Raw genomic sequence first — 15447 nt, forward strand, 5'->3', positions numbered from 1 at the left:
ATTTTATTTAGCTGAATGGACTTTGAAAAAGATGGTAGTGCACTGTAGTGCTAAGCGGACACATGGAAAAACAATGCCCCAAGACATGAATGTTTCATGGCTCAATTTAAAGTAATGGAAATGTGCGCACAAAAGGTGTTCCGTGTAAATCGACGCTAACAGCGTTCATTACTTTGAACCTTTTTTCACAGTCTCATGCACTCATTAAACTCTTTTTCAATTCCGACAGAAGTAGTGAATTGACTTCTTCCTGCACACCCTAAGCACAATGTTAGTCAGGAGTGAACATTAAACTGTTAATTAGTTGACAGTTGAATAGGATGGCAACAGGACGTCAAAAGAATGCTTCTTAAAATCCTTTAATGTGCACCTTACCCCATTTTCCTGCTTAGACCGTGGTTGCTGGCCACAATAATTACATTCATTACATCCTTCTGTAGGGATCTATTGTCTTTTAAGGTTCAAGAGAGGTTTGTCAATGCAACAATATACACAGTATATACAGTGTATTGAAAAACGGTTTTATACAGACCCCCCATAGTGCAAATTATGTGGAACGTTACACTAAACTTAAATCTTTTAAAAAACAAGGGAGGACAAAGGGACATGAGACACTTCAAAGTGTCTCGTGGAAATGGGGTGTGGAGATTATTATATACATGCGTAAAATGAACATGGCCAGATTTAGTATGAGGGAAACAGTTGAAATTGTGAAAATATTGTTTGAGGTTTTACGTGCAATGTTGTGTGTGTTTGCCAGTCCTTTGGTGCTGAAAAAGAGTTGAGAGCTAAGACTACTCATCAATCTTCCCACAACTGACGATGATTCGTTTTCAGAAAGTATCTTTCTGAAACCTGCATAAACGTCCTTCCTAAATGAATTTATTTTGTTTGTTTGTTTGTTCATTGTGAGTATAGGTTCTCTATATAACTGTTTGTGCGACCTCACCCAGCATTATGTCACATTCTTAGATGATTTCTGTTATAGAGTTTCCATCCTGCATTGTTTCGGCCACTTTTACTTTCTGTGTTGCGGAGTTCCCATGAGAAACGTGAGAAATCGTGTGTGCCAGGTGGTTAAGTAGTTTGGGGGGATTCGGCGGTGTCTATTCCACTCTGTGAAATCACGAAGGTTGCGTTTCAGCGGCGGTAACTCGAGTGGGTCACTTTTGAAATAGAATGCTGTGATATTTAGCCGAAACCGACCCCCCCACCAGCCCACCTCAGAATTACAGCAGCAGGTTGTGGACAGATCCAGCGGGGTGTTGTTCTGTTTAGTGCTGAGTGAACGTCGAGGAGAGCCGCTCACAATCACATTCCTGCGCCCTTTTTTAATGGCTGGTGTGTGTCTGTCACTACGGCAAAACTCACTGTAATGTGATTCATGGGTATGAACATAAAGGAATTTTCCATTTCTGTAGACCATTGTTAACGTCTACTGGAGAAAAAAAAGAAAAACTCAGAAGAGTACATATATTACACTAATGCACTCTAGCTTTTATTCACATTCCTTACAAATGACACTAATTATGTTTTATTTCACAATCTCTTGAAATGAAAGTGGCTGAAAAACTCTCCTCCATGAAGAATTTGTAACTCTACACTAAAAGCGGTTCTTTGTGTGGGGGTGGGAAGTGGAATTGCGTTGTTTAACCTCATTAGGTGTACTCTTGCAATGCCCGACGCTCAGCCAACATTAAAATCCTGGGATGGCGTTCATCGGAGGGATCGTATCGGCTGAAATGCATCTGCACGAATCTGGGATATTTCTACAAATGGGGCTAAGCTGTGAAAAGAAGAACCAACCTGGCACTTGGTTAATAATTAGCAAGATTTTGAAACCTTTACTGTGTAGACTCATACCGACCGTGGCAAATGATTTGTTAACATACTGGTGAGTTGGAGTTTCTGCATTTCTGTCTTTTGTTCTCTTTTTAGTTGCACATTTAGTTCCATTTTCTTTTTATTGCCTTTTTCACACTCGGATTCATCAGAGGTCTTTAACACTGTGGTTTAAAGCACTTCACAGCACCAGTGTCCATTTTGTCTGAATCCCATTTCCTAAATAGTCTGAGTATCCGATAGCTATTAAAGCAGAAGCATGCCTGGGCCTGTGCTATATCCCAAATCAATAAACACGTGCCATTTAAAAAGCTTTATCTTAACTACAACGCCTCAGCAGCCAACCATCGAGCCCACCTGCATGTCTACTCATTTTCAAACAAGCGATGAGGAGATAAAGCTCAACTCCTCCCTCTGATCCGCAGCGGCCCGTGACTCGCTGGTATCTGATGGGATTTCCCTTTTTCTACCTGTACGACCTAAAGGGAGAGGGAAAAAATCCAAAAATCAAATCCTCATTGGTCGGTCACCGGGAGTAGCCCCTCCCACTCCAGCCCCCCTCAGTGAAACTCAACACCTTGTGACATCAGACGTAGGCACAGGCTGTGTTGGGACTAGCCTTGCTCAGACAGAGTCAACAGTCCCCGGAGAACCAAGGCTTGCATGACGTCCCTGCGTTGCAGCTCCTGACGTCCGACCGCACGGCACCGGTCCGATGGATTAACCCAAAGCGCCGGCTCTCCAGCACCACGTCCACCTGTGGCTTCCACCCCGCCGGCTTTCCCGCAGCCCCCCCGTCTCTGGACAGGCTCGAGCTTTGTGCATGAGGAATTTCTTTTGTATGGCACGCTGCACCCCGTGTGAGGATAACACTGGCTTTCCATCACAAATAAGGTCTGAAAGGGACACGTTTTCCACCGGGATTTATTTGGACTTGCTATGGGTAAGTGGTGGCGTTTATCCCCCAGGTTCTGAGAACCGTTGTATGAACTTCTCCCGTTTTAATAACCAAACATGCACACTCTCAAAATGTGACCAAGGTTCTTTTTATCATACCAATTAATGTAAGTAATGGTTCTTTTGCATCATGCACATGGGAAAACCAAATGAGTAATAAGTCGGATGACAAGATGAGATTTGGAGGTACCTGCTCCTGCCTGAAACACCGACCCGTTTCTTTCCTGGCTTTTTTCTCCACTTCCAATTGCTGCCACTGCACACGGATCACACAAGTGCTCATAGTTTATAGCTCTGTGCTCCATTCTGATCTCGGAGCAGACTGGGACCCGCACGAGTTTCAGACCGCTGAATGAACTTGTCCTGCGGCGGGATTGCCCTCAGCAATGGTAGCGTTAAGATGCGACTTTGTAGAGAGTGCCGGAGTCTCCTGAACTTCCTGCTGCTTTAATCTGCATTCAGTTCAATCGAGATCAAAAAGTCGGTTCTTGTGTACTCTCCCGGTTCTTTCGTGTGATTATTCTTAAGAAAACATCTTTCCCCTGTCTTATTCGGCAATTATTAATTGCTGTGCCTTCTTAACAAGATTCTAACATAGACGCACCGAGGCTGTAATTATGTTCCATGCGCTGCTTGGAGACTCTACAAATATATTTTTACAACTAATGAACTAAATGGGTATGTTGGTGATGAGAGGGAAATAAGTCAGTTGATTTAATTATTTTGTAGCTCTTTTCCTAGCCTTAATTGTATATGGAAGAGGGGAGGGTTTGCAGTAAGACGGATAAATACTTATTTTTTTGGCCCCTGGGGGAAAATGGCTAACACGAGCATCACCCTTATATAAATCATACGGACAGATGGATTGAACTTCTGAACTTTTCTCCTCGTTGATTGTGTTCCCCATCAAAAGTGTCTTTTGGTGAGAAGTCACCGTGAACAAGCTGTCTGTCTCGTTTCGCTTGGAGAGGAGCTGAGACCTCTCCGGGGAGCGATTGGATTTCAGGCAGCTAGGCTTACGTCTTTCAACCGTGCCATTGTCAGCCCCTAATCCAACAGACCTCCACAGTTCCTCACTCATTCATTTAGGGGAGGGTGAAGAAAAAAAGACGCTCGTTTGCTTTTCCCCGGCCTACATGTTCGGACGCCTCGTTGGTGGGCGCCCAGCATACTGGCCATTTAGACGTTTGACAGTAGCGCTGAGGTAGAACAGGAAAGGGAAGAAAACAAAGCCGGCATCTCCGGGAGGATGAGCGCCAGGCTCGGAGCAGATCTGGGTCTATTCTCTTACCTTCCTTTCAACCCCACCCCCCTGGCCCAGCTGAGGCATTGTAGGAACTGGTGTGGCTTCTTTTTACCTCACGGCCTTCTGGGACCTGACCACGCTGTTGGCTGCCTCCGCCCATGTGGTCTTTCTGTGACCTCGGCATTCTGTCGTTTTATAGCTCACTGGGTAGTTTTTTTTTCTGTTTTATTGCCCCCCCCCCTTCTTGCTTTTGTCACGTTTTCCTAAGCCCCCCCTCTCCCCATCTGCACTGGCGCCACACGTTGGAATCTGATCGAGGGCTCGGCCCGCTGCAGGTTAATTGCCACTGAGATTCCTGGCCTAATGGAGCTAATCCGGTCTTTGTGCCGTGTGTCGTGCGGATTTCAGCTGTTTGCCTTGTTATTGTGGCGGCGCAGGCATTAATTGATTAATCTTGAAGGTCTTGCTCTAGATTTGCTAGACTTTTTTTTGCCAAGTATATCCACCCCATGGGGCGTTGGTGTATGCACACACACACACACACACACACACACACACACTGAATTCACTAGCCTGAGGTTTACTTACAACCACAATTACATTCCACCCAAGCTGGACGTGGATCAAGCCAGCGTTGCCTGTAACACCAGTAATTTGGTTTCCTTTTAGAGGGAGTATTTCTGTTTATTTCTTTGATGGAGGATTCAAAGCTCTTCCCTGCACCACAAGCCTCTGAAGAGCGGTTCAAAATAGACGGAATTTAATTACCATTTCCACCCTCAGTTATTTAGGGTGGCATCCACAGTTAGTGGCAGCGTGTCTAATACTCACTTTATCTCACTTTGGTTAGGTTATGAGGGAAATGCACTGACATTTAATTGCAGGCCTCTGAGGGATCGTCTCAGCCCGGGGTTTTGAGTACAAGATTGATGGTTTGGTTTCCTGGGACTGAATGAAAATCAACATGTTTATTGTCTTTCAACAGTTTTTACAGTCACTTCTATTGTGACTAATTATTATCCTAATTAAGCAAGAATGTACAAGAAGGGGTTGTGTCAACCTCATGGCCCCAACACCGCAAGTTTACTCTTGCATTATTGCACCCAGTTTACCATGTAGTTATTATGTTCCTTTTAGTTTTCTATTGCAACAATAAAAACATTGGTTAAGAATGATGGGTCAGAGTGACATCATTGTGAGCTATTGTCTCAGCCAATGAAAATGCATATCCATTTGGTATAAGTGTTCAGTAACAGCTGCATTTTCACATATACATTCATGCCACTTATAAAGTGTGAGATGCATCTGCTAGTCACGTGACTCCTAGCTGAATAATGTTGCTTAGCAACTAAGCAATATGTGGATTAGAGATGTTCTTTCTTTAATTATGGTAGTGTTTGTATTATTACGGTTTGTGAAAGTTTGCCTTACAGTGCATTTGGCAAATGCAAATCAATAGCTGAAATATAATTACTTCTCTCAATCCAACAGAACACTTTAAATTGTCTAGCCAATCATAAGCATATACTATACTAGTCTAATCAATAACCTGTAATCCATTGCGAAAGTTAATTGGACAAATTCTCAGTTTGAGACACTTTTGGTGCCAGAGACACTGTTGCCACCAGCTCCAGCTGCAGCTACGGCGCTGATGAAGAGCCTCCAGGGGTCAGCTTCATTGTTTCTATGGGTGACTTGACTTGGAGCGGCCACACTCATCAAAGACTTCCGCTCTTCCCTCCTCCTTTCCCACCCTTTGGCCTCTCGGACATTGTGAGCGTGAAAGTCACTTTGAAGTCTTGACTGAAAATGACAACCTGTAGGGTCTGTCGCTGGTCTGCTGCTGTGGCGGCGAGGGGCTGATGAATCCTGACACGCCCTGGAAGCACACTGGTGGGCGCCAGCCTGATTGTTGTGACAGGGGTTGTGCCCTGAGACAGGGCCTCGAAGCCCTTGACAGTAAAATGGAGTTTTGTTCAGTAAGTGATGTAGGTGGCGTATGGAGACGCTCAGTGACCACTTCTCATATCGGTTATTTTACAGCCATCGTGCCTGTTTCAGTTTTTGTTTGTGGAGGTGGGGCACGTAATCCACCATGGGTCTGATGGGACCAAGGCTGAGCGACAGATATACTGAGTGACAGGACTGCCACGCTCGCTGAGGTGGCTGAGACCTGTCTACAGAATGTCTACAGGGTTGTGAGGGAACGTGTCACTCAGGCCACCCCTCCCACGCACCATGACCCTTTTGGACAGGAGGAATTAGCAGTCTTCGCATTTAACGCTGTTTACAAGCCGAGACCAATGGCCACCTGTCAGGCCGGGGAAATGTCACCTCAAAGCCAGTGTACAGCGGGGGGACACGGTGGCCCACGTCAGGGCTGTGAGAAGATTTTGGATTCCTGGGCCGAACAACTGTAGGCCAGTTGGAATATTTGACCGGCGTGATCTTCAGAAGATCCAGGTTGTTAGCTGTACTGCCGGGAAAACCAAAAAAAAACAAAAAAAACACGCAGATATGATTCATATTCATCGTGTGACTCACTGTGGCTGGAAACAATGGCACATGCAAATCTGTCCAGATAAGCGATTCCTCTCCCGCTTTCACTCGGCTTCGGCAGCTTGCGTCCACTTCCCTCTCCACCCCTGCCCGCAGTAGCCTTGGCAGATGAAAAGCCCGCGCTTGCCGTGGAGTGCTGCGGCACCGAGACGCCAGCCTCGTTCCACGGTAATTGCCACTTGCGGTTATCACACCGAAATATCTGCCCCGCCAGCTGTTGCGGTTTAATAAATAGCCACGGCGAGAGGGAAGACTTTGATTGGCCGACGAATCCTCTTTTTGCTTTTATTTCTCTCTCTGCTGGGTTTCTCTGTAGTAGAGTAGAGGGTCTAAAATCATGGCTCTGGACTCACGTCTGGGAGAAAACTGGCACGAAGAGTGATGTTGTTTACAGTTTTATTCATGAAAAATCAGAATTATTATTAAATAGTGAACATCTCGTGTATGAAATGTTAAATATTTTCCATATTTCCAGTAGTTAGTTTGCCGCATGTGAAAATATGGGATTACTGAGCCGAGGGTTCGTGTTGAATTTTAATTGTGCCACATTTCTCCCCTCTTGTGAATTAATTAAGATGAAGGCAGCCATTTTTCAACATAATTGATTAGCATGTTGATGTTCAACTCACGGTAGAAAATGGGGTGATTGATATGATTGGCAATCAATGATGTCAGGCTCGCCTCACATGCTGTTAAAGTGTCAGCGCTTTTGAAGGACATTTCCTCTCTTCGTGCGGGCAGCCGCTGCATGCTGTTTTGCGTTCTTCTGGTTTCTACCTGGCACGTAAGCAGGCACAGACTCGTCGAGCAGCTTGATAACCTGGGCATCTGCCAGTCATGTGTCTGAGTACAAATATTCAAAAGCTGTCTTCCACCGTTCCATCACTTTACGAACACATTTCATGCACTCGTTGGCCACATTAAACACCTTCCCTCTGGCTACACTTGTGTGTGTGTGTGTGTGTGTATGTATGTCTGTGTGTGATTTTCAGTTGTCATGGCACTGCCAACATGGAAGGGAAGGAGGACGCATACGTTCGAGTCGGCAATACACAGCGACGTAGACAGGGGTTACATTCAGGTGAACAGGTGAACACATACGTTCCATAAAAAACCACGCTAAGCCCAGAGCAGTAGCAGGGTCATCATGGTCAATACTGATCCCATAAGCAGTGGCATATAAATACATATATGCTGATCAGCCATAACATTACCACCACACGCTAGACCTATGGAGGAATGCTGCGGTATCTGGCACCAAGGTCTGTTGGTTCCTACGTGGACATTTCACCTAAAGTCCGTTGTTGTGCTCCTCAAACCATTCTTGAACCATTGCAGTGTTGCAGGACACATTATCCTGCTGAAAGAGGAATTGTTATAAGGGAATATTCTAGCCATGAAGGGGTTTACCTGGTCACCAACAATGTTTAGGTAGGTGGTACATAGGTACATTAAAGTAAGATTTCTCCTCAGTCTACCTTTGTAGGTGAGCCTTGTGACCCTTGACCCCCCATGACCCTGACACTTGTTCACTGGTTTTCCTTCTTTGGACCACTTTTGGTAGGTCCTGACCTATGATGCACCTGTGTATCCAACACGGCCCCAGTCACTCTCTAGCTATATCATTTTACCATATCAACATATCAACCAATCAACACTTAATTTGTAAATTAAGTTACTGCCAATAATTAACATTATAGCTTAGCAGATCAAATATTATGAATATTGATCCCTTGTCCAAACTGATGACCTGAAAATGAACATATCACCCCCAGGCAGGTGTAAAAGTGAGCGGGCAGTGTAAAAGAAGGTGAAGCAGAACGTTGTTTTGTCCACTGGAGGTAACTGATAGTCTGGGAGTGTTGGCCGTGAATAAAGCTCGTTTGTGATACTCCGCTGGTGGACAGGGATAGCGTGCAGCGAATAGAGGCAGACACTGAAGGAGGGACGTCCGAGGACAATAGAGGGCCGGTGTCAGAAAGATCTCACGGAAATGGTGCCTTCAAAAAGACGGCATACCTCGTTTTACGGCAAATCATCATAAGTCATGTTGGATCTTATCTAGTTGCCTGTCAGCTGACTCTCAGCGTTTTAATTTGGAAATTCTTCACCTTGACAAGTTATAAGCTGCTGTGAGCTTACATATTTGAGATGTTTTGCGACTTGTGCTTGCAGTTTGGATGCTGTGGATATTTTTCTGCCTCCGCTTGGTTCAGCATTGCTGTTAACGGCTCAGAAAAGAAAAAACAAGTGAAAGTTGAGCTACACCAATAAACGTGTTTTCTATGTAACTTGATAATAATAACAGAACACATCTACATTCGTACTGCATCAGTGTTGCAGTGTGGTTTTCATTACAACTTTCACAAAGGACTTCCTGGCTGGTATCGATCTTGATCGGGTTTCTAAGTGCTTCTCCAGTGTAGTAAACTTGATAGTGGTATTAATATAATATAGTGAATCAATATACAGATGGAACACACATGGATCCTTATATGTGCAACACTTTCATACACAACGTGTGTCAGGCATTTTTATTATCATTTTATTAACTTGTTTTAAATGACTGCAGCAGTTCCTTGTTTCATAAATATAACCAATTGAAACAATAATTGCATTGATGCCTTTAGTAGGTGATACATTTGCTATTTTCGTTCAGTCCAGCCTGCTTGCAGGGATAGGATGTAGTTTATGCTCAACGAGAACTACTGTATAACAGTAACAGCGTTATAAGTGATGCTGGTGTATGCTGGAACTGGGCAGGAGAACGGAGCAACCGTTAATTTGACCTTTTTTTAAAAAAAAAAAAAATTTAGAAGATAACGGGTAGAGTGAGCGTGTGCCCTGCGGTGGAATGGCGGCCGCTGCCGATGTCATGTTGGGCCACTACAATCACTACAGTGGTAGTAGCCTGGTGGGTAACACACTCGCCTATGAACCAGAAGACCCAGGTTCAAATCCCACTTACTACCATCGTGTCCCTGAGCAAGACACTTAACCCTAAGTTGCTCCAGGGAGACTGTCCCTCTAACTACTTATTGTAAGTCGCTCTGGATAAGGGCGTCTGGTAAATGCTGTAAATGTCATATGGTATATTCGGGAATCCGTCCATACCCCCAAACACCCCATTCGTTCCAGAGTGCGTTCTATCATTTTCCACCATTTTTAACCGCCAGTGCACGTTAATATGAAAGTGTGTACGGCTGCGACACCGCAGTGACAGACCTCCTCTCTGTACCCGGCATTGGCGGGCCTCAGGGAGATTGCTTCGTTATTGTACTCCGTCATTCATCCCGCACGATAGCATTTCGGAACAAGTTTATTAGCAGGCGGCGGATACAGCCATTTGTTACGGTGCATTGAAAACAACTCTGCGGTGTCGTCTGTGTTTTTCGTCCAAATGCGTATTTGAAAGATATGCCACCCTTAATGGAACGGCAACAACCGCTTCCCCCGCCAGCTCGTATAAGCAATATTTCAGCCTGCTCCAGTGCAGCGTTACGGTGCCGTAGCCCGTGGTGATGATGGTGCGAATTCTGCGGCTCAGCCCTGCTCAGCAGGCCCTTATCTCGCTGGACTTTCAACTCCTGCGAGCAGCAGTGTGGCGGAGCGCGCTAATAAACCCGGCTTCTCGGCAGTACATTAAGGCTGGGGGATTAGGGCTGACCACAGCCGCCTAGCGCCGCTCTCCCACAAGTACGTCGGCGGAGGCCCGGCAGCTCATCAGCGTAGCGCAGCGCCACTTTTTCAGCGGCATATCGATTAACCCCGCCTCCCCCCTTTGTCTGGTGTTAATCCTCACACTGCGTGGCTCTGTCAGAGGGGACGCTGGGCCGTGGCAGAGCTGCCAGCCTGGGTGAGGGCTTTTCTCCCCGCTCTCTGCCCGGGGCTCGTCTTTAAGGTTTAAACCGAACGGGGTGTGTTGACTCAGGGAGTTGAGGATTGTGGCTCTTAAGACCTTGTTCACTGTTTTATGAGCTCAGTATACATGGTCATAACTGCAGTGCTGCAGAGTGGCTCAAGTGGAGTAAGTATGTGGTTGGATGGTCTGCCGGAAATTACATTAGATGATTTTTGCTATGCAACGTTCTCTCAAGGTCCACGAGCAAAAAAAAGTTCATAATAATAAGTGTATTGACATTGCATGTGCCATGGGAGGCAGGTTCACCGCCCTCTTCCATTCTCTGAAGTCACACCAGAGTTGTGAAAATGAAAGTGTTTACTGATTTCACACACTGATAATTATTCAAGGCGGATTATCCATATCCCCTAGCTTGATTTTAATAGACTAGCTTGCTTTTCAGGAGTAGCTGTCACCGTTCTGTGCTCCCTCTGCAGTCATGTCACACAGAAACAGTTGGGACTTCTGCACACGGCACATGCATAATATGCTGCTTTTGGGGGAATAAAACAGCCGCTTCTGGAAAGGACAAAATGTGAATTAACAGCTCTTTTCCCAACTCTGTGCCATTAATTATGTGGTTTGTGTGACTACGCCACAGCGGGAACCTCCACATTGTCCACCGTGCGGCGAGACAAGAGAGACGCTACTGCCTTTGATTATGATGCTCTTCAAAGCGCCAAGCTCATAATTGCTCTTGTTGTCAATAGAGAGATTTTAATGCAACCCATCTTAGAGCACCCTGCCTGTAATTAATTCCTTTTCAGGGCCAGAGTGTTCCGTGATGTGAAAATGCCTGGTAGGCATCATTGACTCTGCAAGTATATGTGCTTCCGAGCCCATCAGAAACCTGGGCCCATTTTTCAGGTTCCCCGGGTGCCGCAGTATTTAAAAACCTACTAGGCTCGCCCGCCTCCTCCTGCGGCTGCCCTGCTGTGCCACCCCCTCCAGAGTAAGAATGTGGCACTGACCCAGGAAGACAAAGAGAAAAAAATTAAAAAGCAAGAGAGGAGAAAGGTAAAGGGGGGGAGGTATGTCACTTTCCCAGCCAGCTACTGTGTTGGTTAGTGACGTCAGGACCCTGAGCTGTCCCTCCAGGGGGTCATGACTTAAGTATACAGCTTCCACAGGGCGGCTCAGCTGTGGCCAGTAGAGTCATTGTTACGGGCTGATTTATGAGTCCCCTCGCCCCACTCTCCCCCAGTCGACTCTCTCTGGATAGGCTGCTGGGAAACCGGTGGGTCTGTATGATTATCTGCGCTCTAATCAAACCCGCCCCCGCAGGGGCGGATGCTACCGGACCCAGACTAGTGCTAGCTGTAAATACTGGTCTGTGTGCGAAGGATTTGAGAGCCATCCAGGTTGTCCGCCAGATTGGTGACGCTGCCTGTCACCTACGGCCCAGGAGACGGGGGCAGGGAGAGCGAAGGAGCGACAGAACGGGAGAGAGACGAGCAGTCACCACCCTCTCCATTCACTGACAGCCCCGAGCGTGATGGATGCCACCCCTCTACTCCGATGAAAGGGCGTCTGCCAGAATGTCCGGGAGAGACAGGAACACTGCTAACCCCTACTCTGGCGTGATTGAAGGGAATCGCACCGAGACGCTCTCCGAGGTGCCTGTTGGGAGAGCGTGGCTCTCTAAACAAAACCAGTGGCAGATTGGCACTGTCCATACTGTGACTCTTTCTTGTGTTTTGGGAGAGTGGCATCCTGGAATTAGTGGGTACTCTCTAGTAACAGCCCATGAATTCAGTTTTGTTTTAGTATTTTATTTTTTTGACATCTTATTGAGTACACAGAGGTCAAAGGAATCGGTTAAGAATATATCAATTTCAGTTAAGATTAGTATGCACTATGCATCATTTCCAAACCAAACAATTACTTATTGTATAGAAGAATTTTTTATTTTAAGTTCTTCTGAATGAAACAGAGAAATTCCCACCTGATTTAAACACTGAAATTGGATTCAGGTGAAGGAAGAATAGCTGTTGTGCTAAAAGGGAAGTTGGAAAGTAAAATACTGCATATACAGTACTATACAAGTATGAATCTGTGCCTTCAAAATTCACAAAATCATCAGTTCTTCTAGTTACGCTTGCTCACAGTTTTTGAAGGAACTCTGCTGCTAAGTTGTTCCAAAGATCTTGGAGAACTAACCACAGGCCTTCTGTGTCCTCAGATCCTTCTGTGACTTTTTTCACGCCGCCATAAGACCTTGCACAGTACTGTGCTGGGGCTGTTTTATGAAAGTAAAGTATGTTTCATGAATCTGAATGTGTAGAGCAACCTCTTTTTTCCTCCATAATGCACACTACTGGCATCATCATAAGACAACAGTGAAAAGTGGGTGGTAGTAGCCGAGTGGGTAACACACTTGCCTATGAACCAGAAGACCCATGTTCAAACCCCACTAATTACCATTGTGTCCCTTGAGCAAGACACTTATTTCTGTGTATCCATGGGAACTGTCCCTGCAGTGGTGTCCTAGCAGTTAAGGCAGCAGCCCCGTAACCAGAAGGTTGCCGGTTCTGTCACTGAGGTGCCACTGAGCAAAGCACCGTCCCCACAAACTGCTCCCTGGGCGCCTGTCATGGCTGCCCACTGCTCACCAAGGGTGATGGTTAAAAGCAGAGGACACATTTTGTTTTGTCACTGTGTGCTGTGAGGTGTATCACAATGACAATCACTCTGGATAGGGCGCCTGATATAAAATGCTATAAATGTAATTACATTTTGTTTAAAAGACCCACAAATAAGTTGGAACTAAGAAACTTTTGACAAGGAGAGTATTATACACAATGGTCCCAGCACTTGACCAATAAAACGGGAGGGCCCAAAGTTGAGAGTCAATGAGCGAAGGAGTGTGGAGGGGATCTCAAGTGGAAAAAAAGTCTACCCCACGTTTGGTGATGTATACAAAGTTAATTTAAGGTCAGGTCCTGCCTTGGGGTACTAATAAAAGAATTTTGTGAGATTAGCTCAACCTGCCTTGTTTTTTTTTGTTGCATATTCGGCAGTTGTCATGTCTGCGATGCCTCATCACCTTGTCTTGCTAACCCATGTTCAATGTAACTTCTGAGAACAATGCAATTCTCTGATTTGGGTAATAACAAGCTTCACACCATATCTGGAATGTATTTTTACACATCTGTCCCAAAGCAGGTCACACAGGCATGCAGTCCTATGATGAAGTGAGGAGTGTGCAGCAGGAAAAAGTAGGCTATCTTAACCCCGCAGTGGTTGATTGGTTTGGCCAGGATAATATACACTTATAACTCGGAAAAGGATCATGCCTGGATTTGTTCTCTGCTGCTAGACACTCGTGACAAATGACTCAACCGTTACCTTGTGCTATTGGCAGCAAAGTAAAGTGGTTCAAAGGGTTAAGATCAAAATTGGCCATTTTGATTTTTCGCCCTCACTGGGACATCGATCTCAGCCTCTTAATTAATGCCAGTGTCAGAACTGTCTGATGAACGAGGAGCGTTTGAGATTAGGCTGCCTGGGCCACTGCTAGTACAGTCGATGAAATTAAATATAACTGCTTTCCAATAATCAATGGAATGACCCCTATCTTTCAGTGCAAATACAAATATGGCCATGGAGGAAAAGTGCTTCCTTGCTGTACTCACGGTTTGTTTGGAAAATGGGAAGCGGACAACTATTTCATGCTTTTCCTGTTTCAGTTCTTGCTCAAAACGACTTTGTGCTTATGCAAATGTAAACATTGACTGAAAACTTGAATAGTGTTAAAAAGCAACGGTGGGAGGCCTCTCACTACAGCACTGGACGGAACAATGGAAGAGATGACTGCGGGGGTCAGTGGCACCGCCATGGTGCCTTTCTGCCAGTGTAATTGAGGTTTGGTGCCTTTCCCACAGGCCCAGCAGAGCATCCCTTCTGGATGTGGGTCCAGACAGGAAGCCGCTGTTCCATCATTTCCCCAACCACTGGAGCATGCAGCGGCTGTGACAGTCTGAGAAAATGGGATCAGTCCGAAACAAAGACCTGAGCTTTTATATAAAAAAAAGTTCTTTTTTTTTTTTACTTTTGGTGAAGCCATTATCCAACAGCTGAAACATAATAAGTAAGTTTATTTATTTATTTTGCAACTCAGTGCATGTTCTCGCTGAATTCATAATGAGGAGAAAAGTCCTCTGCAAACTCTCCCTGTTGCCACTATTGTGTCTTACGCACTCGGCATTCGGCGCGTGATTTGTGGTGTGGGAACAGCAGAAATCACAGGTCTTTGAATAATCCCTGCTAGATGATTATAAATACGCTTGTTGCTCGTAATTTATGTGGCTCCCGGAGTTTAAGGTTCATTCAGCGGCATAAAGCCACACAGCGTCGGTGTAGTATATCATGCCGAGGCCTGCGCGGCACGTTGGCTCGCATAAGCGGAATGATGGGTCACCCCCGGATAATCATTAACTCATTATGGCTACGTGTTGCCGTAAATCAACCTTAACTCCTGCGGTGTTTGGAGGACTCGGGCAGCTTTATGAGGGAGCTGTTGATACGTGTGGGTCGCACCAGTAAACCAGTCTGTGTGAACTGGGAAGGCTTATTCCAGTTGGCTAGACACTGGTGGCAAAAGGACAGGGATCATTTTTCCTTCTTTAATTTTACCTCATTACATGCCTGGCAGGTACTTTACATCCTGCTTAACCTCGTCTTCCCCCCAGCTTTTACATTTGATCTGATAAATTATTCCCCACCTTCAATTTGTAAAACCGTATTTAAATATTTATACATATTTCTACTTTTTTTTCTCTTCGTAAAAAAGATATCAGCAACCAAACAGAACTAACTTCTGATTGACGTCTGAATAATGCAAAAGAAAACAACGAACAAGGGTAAAGAAGGTAATACGGTTATTAATAGTCACTAATTAGCTTCCTGAACAAACATTTATCCCTTTGCATTCATGCACATT

The 15447-nt window shown here is 45.4% G+C and overlaps 1 protein-coding gene across 23 annotated transcripts in view; it reads left to right on the top strand.

Moving 5' to 3' along the window:
* ptprfa (protein tyrosine phosphatase receptor type Fa) overlaps positions 1–15447 on the top strand; it is a 176959-nt gene that overhangs the window by 39985 nt on the left and 121527 nt on the right. The window contains exon 1 of one of the 23 annotated variants that reach the window (XM_028999935.1): positions 2451–2785. The exons of the other annotated variants lie outside the window; for them this stretch is intronic. The gene's annotated coding sequence lies outside the window, so the exon portion shown is untranslated. Of the gene's footprint in view, positions 1–2450; positions 2786–15447 lie in introns of those variants that run through there. 23 annotated transcript variants of the gene reach the window in all.

The sequence above is a fragment of the Denticeps clupeoides genome, chromosome 13 (assembly GCF_900700375.1).
Source record: "Denticeps clupeoides chromosome 13, fDenClu1.1, whole genome shotgun sequence".
Taxonomy (NCBI): Eukaryota; Metazoa; Chordata; class Actinopteri; order Clupeiformes; family Denticipitidae; genus Denticeps; species Denticeps clupeoides.